We start from the raw sequence: 19,998 nt of genomic DNA on the forward strand, positions 1-19,998 counted from the left end.
GGGGGATACAGGTCCACTGATTCCAGGCTGGCACCACCACACAGTCCAGGACCCAAGCCTCCTCCCACCCATGAGATCCAGCCACTCCCGGACCGGCACCAGCCATGCCTCCCACTCAGTGAAATATGGGCGGCAGCCACAGCACTCCAGCAGGAACAGTCACCAGCAAGCCGGGGGGGGGGCGTCATCTCTTCTCATCCAACCGGGGCTCCCAACGAAGTTTCACAGGGCTCAGTATTACAGCCAGACCGATCGGGGCTTTGGGGTGTGCAGGCCCCCTCCCGTGCAATCACCAGCACAAGTCGATCCGGCGGGTGCACACAATCTCACTGCACACTGCTATTGGCGGGCTCCAGGCTGCCACGGCTCCACACACTGGTGCTGCCCCTCAGAGTCTATGCTCTGCCATGCCCCACAAGGGGTCTTCTTCCGGAGCTCTGCTCACTTGCAGCCTGCATCTGGGCTCACAGCTCACCCTGGCCGCCCCCGATGGCCCACGGGGGGGCAGATCGCTCGCTGTGGGCAACTCTGCTCTGCACCGATGGGTATATTGGCGCCAAATGGGTCAGAGACAGCCCGGTCTCCCTCCGCAAGGCCCAGCTCTGCAGCGCCAGCTTCATTCCTGCAGCACCGCCATGCTGGTTGCACCGGCCCTGCCTGGTTGTAATGGCACACAGTCCAGGCTGGCCACTTTGCACACCCCAAATACACCAGCAAAACACACCGGGCTGCCCCTTAAGCTATTTTATGGAGCCGACACAGCAGAGCTCAGTCCGCCATACTTAAGTCCCATCCCCTTTCCTCCATACTGTATGGGGGTATCTTCCTAGGGACGGGAGACGGAACCTTTTGCACCAGAAAAACCTTTTTCACCCTTTAAATTTAGAGGCGTGTGGCCCTGGGTGCATGTGCTACCCTGACTGTGCCCCCTCGCGCCACTTCTCAATCGCCTTTTCCGCGTCGACTGGAATGGGCCGATTTTCACCAGCGCGCCTGGGTTTGGCCCTGTCATGTAATTCCACGCGCTCTTCCCCGGACTCTTCTCTTACCCCTCCTTATCTTTTTGTCTTTATTTGTCATCTAGGTGCTTGGTCCTCCGGCGTCACGCTCCTCCCTGGCACATGTCGATTTCAGCGTGTTTCAGCAGGTGCCCAGCCTGCGAGGGACTCTTTCCCACGTCTGGCCTCCACTCTCTTTGCCTCTGCTGCCTTGGCCCCGACCACGCGGCTGGGAGGGTTGCACCGCGTGGGACTCCCTGACTCCATGCGCACTGAACAGGCTAGCTAGGTGGAAGGAGCTCTTCGAAGCGTCGCCTACAGAGTACTTTAAGTTTGTCCAGCAGAGATCGAGGGCCAAGGAAGGGCCATTATTTTCCATCGCACCCCATAAGGATGACTCCTTCCAGAGGAAACGCCCAAGCAGGAGGAACCTCTCGCCCACCGAGGCTGACCTAGCTACTGGCTTTATGGCTGAGGGGGTCTTCGGATCCTACCGGTAACGGTGCTGAGGGACCGCAAGTTTCTTCTACCTGGCCTACACCCGAGGGGGTACGCCTTAGTACCGGCTTCATGGCCGAGGGGGGCGCCTTCACGCAGCACTACCTGCGACAATGCCAAGGACGATTTGCCTTCCAGGTCTAGGCCTGAGGTGCGGGATAGGCCTCCTGTTCCAACACCCGAGTCTTGGGTGAGGCCGTGCCCAGAGGGACAGGCACCACGACTTTGGCACGCAGCCCGAAAAAAAGGCTGCCGTGCCCGACAATATGGCTGCTCGTCCGATGCCGCTCTGAGGAACAAAGCAGGCGGGTGATCGAGTTTCAAGGTGGGACTGGTGTCAACCAGGTATGTGGCATACAGTAAATCCATCAGTGGCGCAGTGCAGGTTCCCCCTGCAACCCAGACTGAGTGTACTCCGGCCCCAGCAGCCCCCAGCCACTCTGTCAATATCTCCTGGCTCCTCTTCTGCCTCTGAAGACAGGTTCTTCAAAAGGTTCTTTGGGCTGATGCGGCCATCCTGAGGGATGCAGTCAGGGACTTGTTCCCTCCGGTCACTCCACCGGCACCCATAGTCATTCCTCCCATGACTCCGGAACCACAGGCCCCAGTTCAGCCTCCGCTGCCGGCTTCTTCAGTCCCGCCAGTGCAGCTGGTTCCAAGCCAACCTCTAGCTCTGGTCTCCACACCGCAGCCCACGACACAGAGTACCCCCCTCCTCCCACGGCAGATCAGCCGGACAATCAATTGGCTACATATGAGGAGGACGACCCTAACACGCCGTCTTCAGCGAAAGCCTTTCACGACAGGCTTGCAGGTTTGGCAGAATATCTGGGCCTTCCTCATGCCGAGGTAGAGCAGCCCGAGGAGGGGGTGGTCTTGGCAGAAGTCCCCTCCCTAAGACCCCTTCCAAGACCGGTATCCCGATGCAGAAGGACGTCGTCGCTCTGGCCAAAAAGGGCTAGCTCAAGCCACACTCTGCCCAGCCTGTCAATCGGTGCCTCGATGCCAAGTACAAACAGATGGAGGGGGATACACTCTTGCTCTCAACGCACTTGCAACCATACTCTTAGGTGATCGCTGCAGTGTCACTTTAGTCGAAGACAGTTGTCCTTGGCCACCTCGTCCTCAGCCCTGCTAGCCGAGGAGGAGATGATCTTGGAGGCATACGGGAACGAGCTGTACTCGTACGCCTCCCTGCGCCAGGCCAACGCGGTTGCCATGCTGGCAGCCGCTAACCAGAGGTTGTGGCGGGAAATAGACTTCCTTCTGGAACAACCGGTCCAGAGCCAGGCACGCTTCAAGGCGGGTCTAGGAGATTCCAGGCTGGTAGCGCAGGACATCATGGAGGCCACAGTGGCCCACATCGATGCCTCTTGCCGGGCCATCTGCATTGCCACGGATATGAGAAGGGCGACCTGGCTTCGGGCTACTAAGTTCAACCCTGACATCCAGGATCGCATATTGGACCTTCCTTTCGGGGGTAGTGACCTCTTACATTCTACCACCGACGACAAATTGGATAAGAACAGCTCGCATATCGCCAAGTCTTCATCTTTTCTTACGAAGGCCACACCCAAGGCGTACACCCAGTCGCATCAACGCTCCGATAAGGGATGGGCATTTATAGGGTTCCGGAATTTCCAGGAACGGAGGTCGAGACAACCTGACAGGTTGGCGAGTCGTATCCGGCGCAAGCAACAAAAAGAGGTGGGGCAAGGGCTTCTTCCAGTCTTTACGCTGGTTCTTAGTAGATTGTGCCTGTTCTGAACCACGTTGTTTGATCCCTGGGCTTACTCCCGAGGGGCAACGCCCTACTACCAGCATCATGTCAGAGGGGGCACCTTCACGCAGCACTACCGGCACGCCTTCCAGGTCTAGGCCTGAGGTGCAGGATAGGCCTTATGTTCCAACACCAAGCGTCTTGGATAGGACTGGGTCCGATGAGCCAGGCACCACAACTTTGGCATGCAGCTCGACAAAATGGCCGCCGCGCCAGACAAGATGGCCGCTCGTCCGATACCCCCTCTAGCAGAGCGGGTGGAAGAGAGAGTCACAAGGCGGGACTGGTGTCAACCAGGTATGTGGCTTTCACTTTATCCATCAGCAGCGCAGGGTAGGTTTCCCCTGCACCCCAGACAGAGCATGCCCCGGCTCCAGCAGCCCGCAGTCACTCGTCAATATCACCTGCCACCTCTTCAGCCTCCGAAGACGGGTTATTCGAAAAGGTTCCTAGCGCTGATGCAAACTCCCCAGACGGGGGCCGTTCTTCGGGGTACTATCAGGAACATGCTCCCTCCGGCCCTCCCACCGGCACCCATAGTCATTCCTCCATTGGCTCCGGTGCATCAGGCCCCAAAGCAACCCGTGCTACCCCTGCCAGCTCCTCAAATTCCGGCACCCCCGCAGGCAGTTCCACAACAGCCCCCCGCAGCAGCCACCGGCTCTGGTCTCCACACTGAAGCCCACGGCGCCCAGTACTCCTCCACCAGCTCCGGAGCCTCCGAGCACTTGGGTGGATACAGACTAGGAGGAGGAGGACCCGACATGCCATCTTCAGCCAAGTCTTCTGCAGCGTGTTTGGGCCTTCCTCAGTCCAAGGTCGAACAGCCCGAGGTGGGGGTCTTGGCAGAAGTCCTCACCCTAAAACACCCTACCAAGACGGGGATCCTGATGCAGAAGGACGTTGTTGCCCTGGCCAAAAGGGGGTGGCTCAAGCTGCACTCGGCCCAGCCGGTCAATCGGCACCTCAACACCAAGTACAGGCAGATGGAGAGGGGTACACTCTTGTTTTCGGCGGACCCTCAACCGGAATCTTCAGTGATTGCTGCGGTGTCCCTCTACGCCTCAGTTGTCCTCTGCTTCCTCATCCTCGACACTGCTAGGCAAGGAGGAGAAGATCTTGGAGACGTACAGGAAAAAGGTGTACTCCATGCCTCTTTACACTTGCGTCAAGCCAATTCTGATGCCTTGCTTGCAGCTGTTAACAAAAGACTCTGGTGGGAAATTGCAGGCTTCCTCCCGGAACTTTGACACACAGCCAAGCTTGCTTCAAGGTGGGATTAGGAGAAGCCAGGCTGGTAGCGCAGGGCATCATGGAGTCCATGGTGGCACATATCGATACCTCTGGCCGGGCAATCTGCATTGCCACGGACATGAGAAGGACGGCCTGACTCCGGGCTACTAAGTTTAACCCTGACGACCAGGAACGCATATTGGGCCTTCCATTCGAGGGTAGTGACATCTTCCACTCCACCACGGATGGAGAATTGGATAAAAAGAAAGGCTTGCAAACCACGAAGGCCATGCCCAAGGCGTGCACCCAGTCACATCAACGCTCCGACAAGGGGCGGACGTATGGAGGGTTCCGGGGCTTACAAGAACGGAGGTCCAGACAACCTGACAGTTCCCAGAGTCGGCACCGGAGGAAACCACAAAGGGGGAGAGGGGCAGGGGCTTTTTCCAATCCCCCTTCTCCGCAACACACTCAGAGGGAAAGAAGGCATGACATGCCCCTCGGGTCCACGTGTCAACAGTGGGGGGCAGGCTTGCCTTCCACATGCAATTTTGGCGCCAAGATTTTTCGGTCCCCTGGATCTTCTATGTAGTATCCATGGGGTACCACCTGCCGGTCCCTTCCCCTCCGCCATCTTCCCCTCCTCTCCCACAGATTGGGACAGGAACTCTGTTGGTGGTGATCCGCTCGCTCGTCGAGAGCCAGGCAGTGGAAGTCCTAGCCTCCTAGCGAGGTTTTGGCTTCTAGTCCAGGATTTTCACCATACAGAAGAACCAGGCTGGCCCGAGAGTTGTGATGGACCTTTCCACCCTCAACCTCTCCCTTCCTTTAAAAAATTTCAAGATGGTTACGCCAGCACTCATTGTGGAGACACTGAACAGGGGAGACTGATGTGCTCCCTGGATCTGAAGGACACATATCTACACGTCCCTATTTGGCAGCAGCATCGGTCCTTTCTATGGTTCAGGATCATGGGCTGCCATTTCCAATACAAGGTGCTACCTTTCGGCCTCAACTCAGCCCCCAGGGTATTTACCAGGTTAATTACTGCGGTGGCCTCAGGGCCCAGGGCCACCACGTGTACCCATACATGGACTGGCTCATCCGTGCTTCAACTCAGGGGGGTGTTCTCCACACCTCCTCCGCACTTATGAGCACACTCCACGACCTGGGGTTTAAGATCAATCTCAGGAAGTCTCAGTTTCAACCCACGCAGAGCCTGACCTTCCTGGGCCTCATCTGGGACACCACAGAGGACAAGATCACAGCTATCAAGAAAGCCACTACTCACTTCCTCTCCAGGACAGTGACCTCGTCCTGGTGGTACCGACACCTGCTGGGTATTATGGCGGTGGTCCTTTTGGCCGTACCCCACACAAGACTCTAGATGAGATTACAACTGCACTTCGCAACCTCATGGAATCAGGAGAGGGTCTCCCAAGCGGCAGGGCAAGCACACTCCTCCCTAGAAGGCTGGGAAGATTGGGCAGTCACAGCGTCCATGCAGGAACACGAGTCCCACATCAACTTGCTAGATTTGACGGCCAAATGGCTGGCCCTCAAGGCCTTCCTACCTCTGATGGAGGGCAAGACTGTACTTATCCAGAAGGAAAACTCCACCAGCATGTACTATGTCAACAAGCAGGGGGGGAGGGGGTAACAGATCCGCTCCGCTGTGCATCCTATCTGTCAGCATGTGGGAATGGGCTCTGGAGAACAAAATCTACCTCAATGCTGTTCACCTCCTGGGGGAGTCCAGCCTGGAGGCGGACAGGCTCCACAGACTGGGGGCAGACAATTACGAGAGGCAATTGAACGACCTGGTCCTGAAGGAGATCTTCCTTAGGTGGCGGCAACCCCAAGTGGATCTGTTTGCTTCCCGGGACAAAAGGAAATGCCAGCAGTTCGCCTCCTTGCGGGGACAGGGCTCCATGGGTGATGCATTCCATATGCAATGGAACTACATGACGGCACATGCCTTTCCTCCCACACCCCTGGTGCACAGGGTGATCTGTAGGATAAAGGAATCTTGTCACCTCAGCATCATTCTGATAAATTCTGATAAGCTCCCTGGTTGCCAACGGGACCTTGGTTCTCCGAGCTGCTCAGCTTATCGGACAGGCCCCCCATTCACCTACCGCTAGGGCCAGCTCCTCTCCTGACCCAGCAGGGGGGCAGGGTGCTCCAACCCGCTCCTCACAAGCTAGCCCTCGCAGCGTGTCCTGAGCAGGTCACATTGATTCACTTGTGCCTATCTCAGGCTAACCTGGAAATCATGCAGGGTGCCAGAAGCAAAGCTACCAGGAGCCAATATGAGCAAATCGTCCAGATTCTGTCATTGGGCCGACTCAAAGGAGATTGACGCCCCCCCCCCATTTAAGGGCACGTTGGACAACATACTCTTCTCCGCACACCTCGCCCACTCCGGAGTTCAGGTGGACACATGCTGCACCTGTCTGGTAGCCATAGGAGCCGACAGAAATTTGGGGGAGTGTCTCTTCTCCTCTGCTAACCTGGTGGTCAAATGACATCTAGTGTGCCTCCACAGGCTCTACCTGCCTATAAAGAAGCCACACCCTGTGTGGGACCTCAATGTAGTCCTGGGCGCCTTGGCACACAAACCGTTCAAGCCAATGGTGTCTGCGGACATCAGGCTGGTCACCCTAAAAACCGCGCTACTTGTAGGCCTTGCCTCTGCTCGCAGAGTCTGGGAAATCCAGTCTCTGGTGGCATCAGAACCCTACACTACCTTTCACAAGGACAAGGTGGTCCTCTGGACGCATCCTGCATTCCTACGCAAGGTGACCTCCGCCGTCCATCTGAACGAGGATATAGTCTTACCAACCTTCATTGACCCCAAGGATGAGCCTCGGATGGTCTTGCACCGTCTGGATGTCAGACGTGCGCTAAAATGCTACCTTGACAGGACCAAGGACTTCCGCAAGTCGGATGCCCTCTTTATCACTTTTGGTGGTTCAAGGCCCGGCTATCTGTGTTGGGGAGAATTCTCAGAAATGTGCTAATTCCCTCCACCTTAACGAACCCCAGTAACTTTGCTGGATTTTGAGGACTTGATTTTTTTTTACCCTGGAGAGAGACCTTCTTTTTCTTTTTCTCCCACTCTCTCATGTATTATAATGTGATTTTGAACTGTTTGTTTCTTCTGGTTGTGGAGTCTGACGCACTCAATGGGCATACTCTTTTACAGTGTGTGCCACTGCAATGAAGGTGCTGTGTGACAGTCTTTCAGATTTCCCAAAGGTTGAAATACCTTCTCTGGGATAAACTACTGTTTCCCAGAGCAGTAAAGTGAAATTGACTTTACTTTCATTTGTAACTTTCTTGACCCAGCACATACCTTTTTACTATAGGGTGCTGGAGGGGTAACCTAGTATCCCTTTCTCTAGCTTCTCATGTACCGTTTGTTATGTTACCCGTTTCTCACAGAATGGCTGGTGGCAATGGTTTCGTTTTAACTACTGTGGTGTGCATTTACCGCGGGCTGCGTTAGCAGCTGCAGTAAAGCACCCAAGGGTGCCATTTTTGTCTTCTTTTTTTACCATTTTTTTGTGGAAAGGTCCTTCTTGAGATTTACTCTGCGCGCCAAACCAGGTTTGGTCCCATTTTTCGCTTTGCCTTTGGCAGGATTCATGAGTGAAGCCGGCCTCTGGCTCCATGGTGTCTAAGGTAGGCAGGAAGTGAGGGAGGTGCCCAAAACTCCCTGTGCTTAATCTCCTAGGAGACCCAAATCCGCTCTGTGGTGATTGGCCGACTGACTGTCTGGCAAGGACAGCCACCCTGCTGGGTGACTGACAACTAGGCTGGAATGAATGGGAGAGAACTGAATAAAAGGCGAGGCTTTTGGTTTGGAAGGCAGTTGACCACTGGACAAAGGAACCGAAGAAGAACTTGGAGAGGACGCCTGCTACAACTCCTGGACCATTGGTTTGCCCGGGTAAGCCCTGCTGCTGCGCTGAAACCCAAATTCGTATCTACAGAGAAGCCCCTGGAAGGACGACTTCTCCCATTGAGTTGGTGGGGCCAATCAACTCTATAAGTAAGCCACCTGGACATCCATCTCGGAGCTGGTTGAATTTCCACAGAGTTGCTGCTGGAAGCCGTATAGCCAGGGAGAGGAACACCAGATCGTGTGCGTTGCTTTTAAGCTGGCCTAGAGCTCTAGAATGATCCTCCGAACTCCCAGGAAGCAGGACTGACTGTGCCTGAGCCCCCTGAACAGAGTGTGGGACCCCCGAAGCAAGGAAAGTCCATCTCAACAGCCAGGAACCGCGGTATTGCTATTTGCGATAGACGCGAGCAGCTGAAATGCTGAACAGCCACTGATTTGAAGATTGTCGGTTGCGAGCGGTTACCATCCCATTGCAGTGTAGGAGTCCCCAGAAGTCCTCCCTCTTGTCCCCACGACTGAGGCCCAGGAGCCACGAGATCTGCAGAGCTGCACAGGAACAGAAGTCATCTGCTGCACCTTTTCTTCAATACAAAGGTGCTGTACAAAGTCTGAGAGAACATACCCCTTGCTGTAGAGTTGCTTGCAACAGCTTGTCGCTCTACATTTGATTCTTCTTTTCTTCAAAGACTTCTGGCACGTAGAAAAGTCTTTGCACAATGTTTTAGAAGTGCTTCATCCTATATAAGACTTTTGCACATTTACTTAGGCTTAGCCTGTTGTACTGAATGACTCTTCTCAAGGGTTCCAAAAGTATTTGCCTGCTTAACAATATTTATGGTCTCTTGTTCTAATTATCTTTTCCTTTTACGAAGTTCTAACAGTATTCTAAAGACCAACAGTAAGATAATAATGTCCCCAGCACCCTATCTATTGAAGTCACCACATGGTGCAGGTTGTGTCTGTGGGCCATCCCAAAATGGTCTTTACTGATTTAGAAACTAGAGTGTACAGTATTGAAGTGTATGTGTTACTATTATATTGCCCCCGTCTGAAGAAGGCATATTCTGACTGATGAATTAATAATTATTTATTCAAGAAACCTTGTGTGTAAGTTTATTTGAATACTTGTCACTGTGAATATCTCTGTAACTCCCCTACAGCTCACATTGACCCCTCTTGAGATGGCTGCTCAACACGCTACCAAAACTGTGTAGTACAAGCTTATACCAAAGGTTGGCTTTCCTATACCTGTAGTCCGAGTTGTTTGTAGTGTTCCCAGAGGGTACTGCATACAAACCTTGCCTAACAATCAGACCTCCGAGGCCTCCATAGCAAGGTGGATGGTCGCTGCCATCAAGGAAGCCTATGGTGGGCAGCATTAACCAGTGCCGGTCAATTTGCATGCCCATGCGGTCAGAGCCAAAAGCCACAGCCATCGCGTTTCAACAGCATTTGCTGTTGCAGGTCATCAGCAGGGCGGCTACCTGGGCATCCCCTTCGGCTTTCTGTAAGCACTACTGTTTGGATGCCGCCTCTAGATCAGATGCAGCTTTTGGGCAGGCGGTTCTAAGAAACCTCTTTGCTTAAGGAGGATCTCCTCTCCACCATGGGGCTACATTCAGTTGTAATCGCGCAGACTGTATGGAGGAAATGGGACGGACGTAAGAGTAATTAATGTTTACTCACCGTAGTGACAACCGTACTTGGCCCATAGTCCCCTTCCCGCCATACGTCCCCCATCCTCCCCACAATAATTCTGGTGTCATTAGGCAATGTTAAATATTGTCGACGCGTCAATGGGGACTGAGGAGTGGCGCCGGTGGGCGGAGACAGGCGAGCGCATGCTCCCAGGGCCGCGCCCCTCTAAATTTAAAGAGGAAGAAGATTTATCTGGTGAAAAAGGTTCCGTCTCCTGTCCCTTGCAAAGGACGCCCATACAGTATGGAGGAAAGGAGACTATGGACTAAGAGTATGTTAGTCACTACGGTGAGTAACTATTAATTTATGCCTGAAAGTGGCATACATTTTCGATTTGGTGCCGGGAGATGGCTCTGGATCCTTTATCCTTTCCGCTATTACCTGTGTTGGATTTTCTGCTATCCTTCGCCTAAACTGGCCTAGCAGATTGGCACTGTAAAGGGATACCCGCTACTATTTCAGTGCTCAAGCAGTCTCCGGAACAGTGTTTCTTCACAATCCCCACTGTTATGCAGTTCTTGCATAACCAGTTTCCCCACAGCCAGTTTGTGGTGCTGGGGTGGGATTGGAATTTACCTTTGACATTTCTCATGGGCGCGCTGTTTGAGCCCCTCTATTCCTGGTCTATTAGATAAATCGCCCTTGAGCCGATGTTCCCGGTTGTCCCCACTTCTGCGAGACTGGTGAGTGAGCACCAGGCATTACAGAAGCTGAGTTTGAGAGAGACCCTCCTTTTTGCTGTAAGTGGTCTCAAATTTCTATCTCTCTCAGAAAATCTGTCTTCCTGTGTTTTGTCCTCACCCTTCCAAGGTAAAGGAACGATTCCCTCGGCTGGACTAGGTTCAAGCCCTTAAGTTCTACATCTCTCGTACAAGAGAGGCTAGGATAAAGGCCCTTTTTTTCGTGGGTTATGCTGGTACTCGTGGTAGCAGGGCTTTGACAAAACAAATCCTGTTGAAGTGGATCTTTCTCTGCATCTCGGAATGCAATGATCTGTCTGGGAGGGAAGGCTGTCCCTCAGGTTGCATTCTACCAGAGGAGTGGGCACCACTATTAAGGTGGTTATCTATAATCGGCCACGTGGACAGATTTTAGGAGGCTGCCTTTGTTATAGTGAACTGGGGAACTCTGAGAAGTTAGCCAAAACCTGTTCATGGTAGCAATATAGAGCAGTCAAGGATGTTCTCAGGAGAGGTTGAGTGGATTCAGGAGTCCACAATGAGTCCACAAAGTGAAGCACACAATAATTCAACTTAGACCGGAATGTACAAAAATACTATTTCGACTGGATTGTGTCCTCCATCGTATTCCACATCTTTGACATGTTATATCCAAGATGTGGAATACATTGGAGGAACATCCAGTTGAAAGAATGTTACTAGTTGATAAGTAACTTTTTCATTATTCTAGGCTTTGAACACTCAAAAATGAAACGAGCAAGTGATAATATTGAACAATCAATAATAAATATGTAGTCACACCATAGGTTCTTAAAATACATCCAATTACGTAAATCAATAAGGTGGTACGTAAGTGATGCAATAAGATGAACCAAGTCACAGAAATATGTCCTACCTTGAAGCCTAATACTTATGAAGAGTAGTGCCTTGTCACCCAATAGTTACAATGCTTCTCCCCAGAATGTATCTGATGCAGGTAAACTACTTGTCTTAATTGCTTTAGAGAAGAGATGCAACAAAAGTTCTGGTAAGTAAAAATGTGTTCTTATCTTTCTGGTTTCACTGCTCAAGTGCGACGATCAAAAAGCAGTGGAATGGAAGGATACAAAAAGACTTGTTCTCAATGTTATTTTATGGAGGTCCTGGGGAGACAAATGCTTTGCGTTTACTCACCCCCCTGACTCAGATTTTCCCAGAAGCCTGGATGGGTCAACTGAGGGTCGCTGGAGGTTGGTTATCCCGCTGTTCGTTCCAGTGAGACAAGCCCTGGAGCTGCGGTTGCAAGGATTCTTCCATTCTCGTCTAGGAGCAACCTTTTGATGATGGAGAAACTCAGAAAGCACCGATGCAGACCTCTTCAGGACACTACACAAGACTGGGGAAGGTGAGTTGCAGCAACGGCCAATACACTCGTATGACAGGAGTTGTCCTTTCAGTCACACTTGAAGACCACCTTCCAGAGCAATCCTGTCTGCAGCTTGTAGAAGCGTTGTGCAGGTTCGATGCAGAGCTGTGCCACCCCCCACCCCCCTCGCTCCCCCACCTCATGGCTGCGGAAATGTTTCTAGAGGACAACTGCACTGGGCTAGGGATAACATCGATGAGGAATCCTTGGGAGGAACATCATCAGAAAGAACATACAGAGAAGTAAGTAATTTGTTCTTTAGTACTTCTAGTCCCAGCCACTGCACATTTGGCATCTACAGCGGAGTGGGGACAGGACTGGAACCATACCAACCCCTAGCGTGCTTTACCTTTAAGAATTTAGTAAGTGGAGGCGGGGCCATGTATGTGTAGCAAACACGCCCCTGTTCCTGTCTCCTGTGCTCATTGCCCTCTGTCCCTTTCTCTGGGTCGGATGCCAGACGCAGCACCCTCTACTTTGTTTTTCCTCACCGCCTGCCTCTGGTCATTTTTAATTTCCTTTTTTCCCCTCTTACTCACTTCCTTCTGTACCCAGACCAGGCTGGGATCTCTTGTGTGCTGCAGGTCGTCTTTCCGTCATCCCCTCCTGATCACATCAAGAATTTAGTCCTTACCAAGAAGGTAAGAGCTCGGTTTTCTTTGTTACCTCATTCAGGCAACACTCTTCTGGGTGCTAGACGGGGCAGCAGAGGTCCTTCGGGGCATGTTGTGGTTAGCTGCCGCAGTGTCGGGGTTCTCCCAAAGGTTTGTCAGGAGACTCTCTAGGGTTCACGCAGAGGACCCACAGGGTTCTCGTACTGCGCTAGGGTCTAAAGCGGCTTCTGTCACTCACAAGAATTGTAACCGGGACCTAGTCCCCAAGGGCATTTTGCCTTTGTTAGCAAGTCCACCTGTTGTAGGAATGAAGAAGACTCAATCTTCGTTGTACAGGGCTCCAATTCTTAGGTTTGGCTGAACTACCCAAAAGGTTTGGTAGCTATGGTCAAGCAGCCAGACTTAGTCTACGAGGGAGAAGGGCTGTAGTTGAGTACAAAGACCTTTTGGACACACTTACACAGTGTAGTTATATAAAAATATGGTCATTATATATACTAGCACATTGTTAAAAGCGCTACAGTTCAGAGAAGTAAAAATAGTTCATACAGATAAATACCTAGATAACTGCTGTGGCAATACTCCGTTCAATAGTAAACATTTTAGATGATAAACAGTTAAGTATAGAGTAGCTTCAGGTTAGCAAATCATTCATTAACCAACAGTTACTGAAATGGCAATGCTGGTAGGTTGGCAACTTTTAGGAAAGCCTTACTTTAGAAGTCCAGCCCTGTTTGTTTGTTTATTAATTTGTATAGCGCACCTGACCCAAGGGTATATGGGCGCTTGAGCTTCGAGTTACAGGCAAAGTAGGTCACAATAGTACAGTGATGAAGCAAAGGTATACTTGACAGGACAGCAATTAGTGCATAGACAATAATATGCTGACATAGTGCAAAATACATTCTTGCAGTAGGTATGCATTCAATCATGGTAGGTTAATTGTTGAGTAACCAGGTGATGACCTTAGTTCTGAAAGGCTGGAAGGTAGGTGTGGATTTGATATCCAGTGGAATGGAATTCCAGAGTTGTGAAGCCAGAACTGGGAAGCTGGAACCACCAGCTCTTTTGAGGGAATATTTGGGCACAGTCAGTTGTAGTGTATTAGAGGATCTAGTGGTTCTAGTGTTCTGTCTTAATGTAAATTTGTTGGTGAGATAGGGCGGGGCAAGGCAGTTGAGTGCTTTATAGGTGAGGCAGATGGTTTTAAGATCTATTTTTTGTTGGATGGAGAGCCATTTGCATGCAATTCTGGTAGCCGAAATATGTTCTCTTCTGGGAATATTCAGGGCGGCACGGAGTGCATTATTTTGTAGAACTTGCAGTTTATTAATTACCGTTTTGTTGGCACCTACATAGAGACTATTGCAATAATCTAGTTTAGATTGTATAAGTGCTCTGGCTAAGGTGAGGCAGTTGTTAGGGGAGATCAGCGGTCTACAGGCCCTAATTAGTTTGCCCGTGTAGGCCGTGGCTGAGGCAGTCATATTAATTTGTTTGGCTAGATTGGTATTCGTGTCGAGGTAGAAACCAAGGGTTTTTACACTCTTGGCGATAGGGATGGTGTTACCGTCAATGGTAAAGCTAGTGTAGCTGGGACTAAGTTTCCGAATGGCGTTGGGTGAGCCGACAAGGAGCAGTTCAGTCTTGTCATCATTCAGGCAGAGGCCATGTGTGGCCATCCATGCCTGAATGATGGAAAAGACTTCATTGATCCAATTGGCGTCCGAATTATAGTTGCCGGATAAGGTGAGGAGTATCTGGGTGTCATCTGCGTAGTTGGTGTAGGTGACACCCAGATGGTCCAGCTTGTCGAATAGGGGCTTTGTCAAAGTCGGTGAGACACAAGATCCTTGTGGGACACCACAAGTGATGGGGATAGGGTCGGCCGCTGCTAGGGGTGAGAAAACCCGCATGGTCCTTTTGTCCAGGAAGGATTGGATCCATGAAATTGCGGAATGGGAGAAGTGTACTGCCGATGACAGATGGTTGCACAGGATTTTGTGATCAACCAAGTCAAAGGCAGCGGATAGGTCAAGAAGAAGAAGGATGCCAGCTTTACCTTTATCTTTGAGGTCGTCTATTTGGCACTTGAGATCAACAAGGGCCGTTTCTGTCCCGTGTTGCGGACGAAAGCCGGATTGGCGAATTCCTAGTAAATGGTTTGTCTCGAGGTAATCCTGGATTTGTAGATAGGCAACTCTATCAAGAATTTTTAGTAAGAATGGGACAGTGGTGATGGGTCTGTAATTCGTGGGTATATCTGGGTCGAGGGTAGTTTTTTTTAGTAGTGGTAGGACCCAGGATTGTTTCAGATTGCTAGGGACCGAGTTATCAGAGAATGACAAGTTTATTAATTTTGTAATGAAAGGGGAGAGATCCCTGGCAGCATCTTTTATAATCTGTGCGGGACAGCTGTCCCCCTTGCAGTTCGAGGGTTTCAATGACGCTATAATTTTTTGTACTTCGGGTATGGATACCTTTATGAAGGTAAAGCCTGGGCTGGTGGCTGTAGGAGGGGGGGGGGTGGGACTGGAAGTCAGATCATGAGTGAGTTGTTGTTGTTTATTGTCAATTTTAGACTGGAGCCCTGAAATTTTGTTAAGTCTGGTTAACAAACTGGTTAAGTCTGGTTTCTGTCTGGTTAAGGCATGTCTGAGTCTGATGGGGATGCTGGGGGACCAGTGACCTTTGGGCGCCAGAACAAAGGAAGCGAGACGCTGTCAGTTGTCAAATATCAGAAGCGTTTACGTAACATTTAAGTATTTGAATTGGTTTCCAATGGTTCAGGGGGGCTGGATAGGCCACCTGAATGATTTCAGCCTCTAGGATGGATGTCCTTCGGCCCGGGAGAGCACAGTTGGGTCGCCTACCCCAACGTGACTCAGGAAGCTCAGGAGGAGCGAACAGCAACTGCCCAGGTAAGTACCCAGGAGTCAGACAGTACCTCCTATGATGAACAAAAATGTCACCAGCAGGTGCCCACGGTAAGGCGACAACAGCTCTGGCTGGGGTCTCTGGCCTTGGCGGCTGGAGGAGGAACATTTGGCAGGACCAGACTGTGAGGCATGGTCACAGGAATGCCCAGCACTTGGTTGTGGAGGCTTAACGCAGGCTTTGGAGCAGCGACGGTTGTCACCCAGCAGACTGTCTTCCTCCTCTCTGTCCTCAAATCTTCTGAGGGGGCTCGCGATTGTTAGGGAGAATTCTCATAAATGTGCTAATTCCCTCTACCTTCGAGCCCTCCAGCTCTTTTGCTAAACTTTGGGGCTTTGAACTTTTTAATTCTGTTCGTTTTCTGTCTTGTGTACTTTGATTATGGTGTTTTAATATAACTCCATAGGCCTCACCTTTTCATGTGTGTTGCACAGCACCCTCAGTGCAGTAACATGGAAGCTTTGTAGGCTATCCCAAGGTTTAAAAACCATCTCTGGGATAAACTACTGTTTCCCAGAGAATTGAAGGTTAAATTGACTTTACTAGTCTTTTTAGATTCCTAGACCCAGCACACACTATCTTCCTATAGAGTGCTGGGGGGGTTACCTAGTATCCCCTGTGTCTAGAAACACATGTAGCAGTCAAATGCTACCCTTTCCTATCGAAATGGCAGGTGGCAGTGGTTTTACAACAAACTACCATGATTTTTCCCAACCGCGAACACCGGTAGCTAAAAATCAGAGGCATGTTTTTCAAGATGGCGCCTTAAGCACCTTTGTTTAAACACGTCCCGGTCTTCTTTTTTCACTGTTTCTTTTTGGAAAGGTCCTTCTAGAATTTTTCTGCGCACCAAACCAGGTTTGGACCCTTTGTTCGTGTGCCTTTGGCAGACTTTAGGACTGAAGACCGCCTCTGACGCCTGAGTGTCTGCGGTGGGCAGGAAGTGAGGCAGGTGCCCGAAAACTTCCTGTGCTTAGTCTCCTAGGAGACCCGAATGCACTCTAACTTGATTGGCTTGCTGACTGTCCGGCAAGGACAGCCATCCTGCTGGGTGAGTGGCAGCTAGGCTGGAATGAATGGGAGAAAACTGCTTAAAAGGCGAGTCTCTTGGACTGAAAGGCAGAGTCGACCACTGGAACGAAGAACCGAAGACGAGCTGGAAGAGGACGGCTACTGCAACTACTGGACCGTTGGTTTGCCCGGTGGAGCCCTGCTGCAGGCCCAAATCGCCAAATTCACCTCGACAGAGAAGCCCCTTCAAGGACGACTTCTTCCTTTGAGTTGGTGAGACCAATCCACTCGTCAGCACCTGGATACCTTTCTTGGAGCTGGTTAGGATTAACCAGGGGGAAGGACACCAGTTTGTGTGCTTGAAGGAACAGCAACCGGAATCGAAGAATTGCCAATTCGCAAGGTTTGTGACCAGTGCAGGAGTCCCGCCCAACTTCCTCCCTCTTGTCCCCACAACTGAGGCTCAGGAACAGCGAGATCTGCAGGAACTGCCAGGAACAGAAGTCTTCAGCTGCATTGTTTTTTCAATATAAAGTACTGTGAAAACCCGACCGAGAGAACTTACCTCTCACTGTGAAAGTGTGTACAACTTTGGCAACTTGCAGGCCTAGTCAGCTTGTGACCCGTCATACAAACCTTACTTCCGTGACCTACTTCTAAGAACCGTGGCAAAGACTCTCCGTTTTAAATACCAGAACCGTTTTTACCTATACAAGATATTATTCCATTGACTTTGGCCTACCTATTGCATTGAGTTCACCAGAGGAGTCGATTCAAACTATTTGCATTGTTTTTAGAGTATCTGTAATATTAGTTTTATTAACTTATGCCTTTTTGCTCCTACTTCAATTCTATTTTGCGCCTACTTAAAGGGAGCTCAACTGCTTAGTATTCAGTATTGTAGTATAACTTGTGTGATATTGGTTGCCTCATTTAGTGAATGCTTTACAAATGATTGTGTAATAAATTAAGAAGTGTCTATCTGAATACTTGTCATTGTAGACCTTTGTGTAACACCCTTACAAGCTCACATTCCCTCTTGAGATGAGCCTGGCTGCTCAGCTCGCTACCAAAAACTGTGGTGTACAGACTTCTACCAAAGGTTGGTTTTGCTTACACCTGTAGTCCTAGTTGTGTGTAGTGGTCCCAGAGGGTACTGCATGCAAACTCTGCCTAACAGCGATGGAGGCTCTGTTGGCCCAGACAGATTCCCACACGTTTTCTGCCGGAACTGCGCTTGACGAGACAATGCACCGCAGCAGTGCCAGGGTTCCCATGGTATTCAGGTTTTACAGCCCTGGAAGGTTGCAGCACTTTGTGGGATGGCTAAAAAAAAACAGATGGTCTCGAGTCTGAGGCCCACCAGTCCGAGGGAGGAAGTAGTCCGGTCTGGATCTTCCCTGTCGCACAGAGATACTGCTGGACTAGCAGTGGTCAGTCTGCTTGTTGGTAGCCGCAGACATCTTCTTCGAAATGTCTCTTCCAGTGGTCAACCCTGGCTTCAGCATCGAGACCCTCGCCTTTTATATAGGAACCCAGCCAATTGGCGTGCATGCAACATTCAACTTTGGGTGGTGGCTGTCTAAAGGAGACAACCTTTCAGAACTGGATCTAAGCAGACATACTGGAGGACAAAGACCTGAGGAGTTTCAGTGGCCTCCCAGACACACTGGCGCCTCCGGGCAGGCTTCCCAATGGGAGCCTGTCAAAGACAAAGAAGTGAGCAGAACATCCCCCGCCGAGGTTAGCAGAGGAAGGCTCAAGAAAGGGCAAGCCATCGCCAGTTGGCAAACAAAGACTGGGACCATTTTTGGTCAATGGTGACCCATGTGTCCTTTACTGCAGCTGCGACAGTAGCTTGCGTGTAAAAATCACAAAGGCCGATAGAAAATATCCACTGCCACCAGCCACTCGGACTTGCCACTGTGACTAGAAAGTTACAGGAGTAGTGAGAAAAGGGATACAATGTGTCCCCTCAGAACTTCACATAAGATGGGGTGTACTGATCTCACAAATGAAAAGCATACGTAGGATAAAATAAATCCCCCTATCCTGGTAGCAAAAAGTTATTGCAGGAATAGAAAAGCAAACCAAAGAGGGAAGCTCAAGGAGCTGACAGCAACACTGCCCAGAAGATGCTGCATGCTGCAATAGTAAAATACAGATGCCTCAAAAAGATGGAGGAAAGCAGACTCCATCAAAGGTAACCAAAATGGGTTCCCAAAGTCGCAGAGAAAAGTCGGATAAAAACCAAAAGTGCTAGGGAGACTCACTAATTGGGGAGAATTAAACACAAGATTGAATTTCTACCCAACAGCCTTGTACAGGACTTTAGTCTGAGGGCATTGCCACTCTGCTTATCAGTCCAACACCTGGGGCCCTCAGAGGCCTGGGTTAACAGTAGGCCCCGTGCTTCAGGTTTCCTCGAAGAACCTTTCAGGCCTGTAGGTGAACATCAGACACTTTAACCTAGCCGGGCCATGGTTTATTGTACTGTAACAGTCACTAAATCTGGGTTAGACTCCGGTTAAACACTAGGAGAGGCAACTTGGGCTAGATTTCAGCAGACACTGGGCTTTCACAAAGATTTCTCCCACCCTTGCTCCCAGTTTCTTGGGTATTGCTCAGTTTTTCCCCCTGGGTGTAATGGTTGCTCAATGTCCCGCTTTCTGTCAGTCTCAGTAATTGGGTTCCGTTGTCCAATCTCGGGCCTTCCAGCTGTCAAGACCCCTCAAGAGGGCAGATTCTTTGAGAGGTTACAGGACCTCATGCACTCTGGACCCATGAGGCAATGTTCTAAGTACCTCATGTGAAAAGTGCTCTGTCCTGCATCTTAAGCCGGCAACTCTGCAAGACCAACCTGTGCCACCTCAGCAAATGACCCTGGAGGGCCTCTGCAACCAGCGTCTCAATCTGTGGACATTGGCTCACAACCTGCTATGCCCTCCCCACTGCCAAAGGAACCACGTCCACTACCACCTGGCCCTCTGGATGACAACCATGCGGATGATCACAGTGGTCTTCCAGAAGATGGAGGAAGTACCTATGTCCATCAAGGCATCCCACAACAGTGGTACAAAGGCTAATGGAATACTTTGTGGTTCCAGAAAGATCCGTCAGACCAATTAGTTCTTGCTTTCTCCAGCATGGGGTCTGGCATGGATTCACATGCTCATGAATATTCCCCGTCGTCAGGCTGGGAATCCTCGGTAAAGTAAAAATCAGTTTGTTTAG

At 50.7% G+C, this 19,998-nt stretch overlaps 1 protein-coding gene across 2 annotated transcripts in view; it reads left to right on the forward strand.

Moving 5' to 3' along the window:
- CHD7 (chromodomain helicase DNA binding protein 7) overlaps positions 1–19,998 on the forward strand; it is a 1,412,705-nt gene that overhangs the window by 1,301,455 nt on the left and 91,252 nt on the right. The window lies entirely within an intron of this gene.

Source organism: Ambystoma mexicanum, chromosome 5q (assembly GCF_040938575.1).
Source record: "Ambystoma mexicanum isolate Mex_15411 chromosome 5q, UKY_AmexF1_1, whole genome shotgun sequence".
Classification (NCBI taxonomy): Eukaryota; Metazoa; Chordata; class Amphibia; order Caudata; family Ambystomatidae; genus Ambystoma; species Ambystoma mexicanum.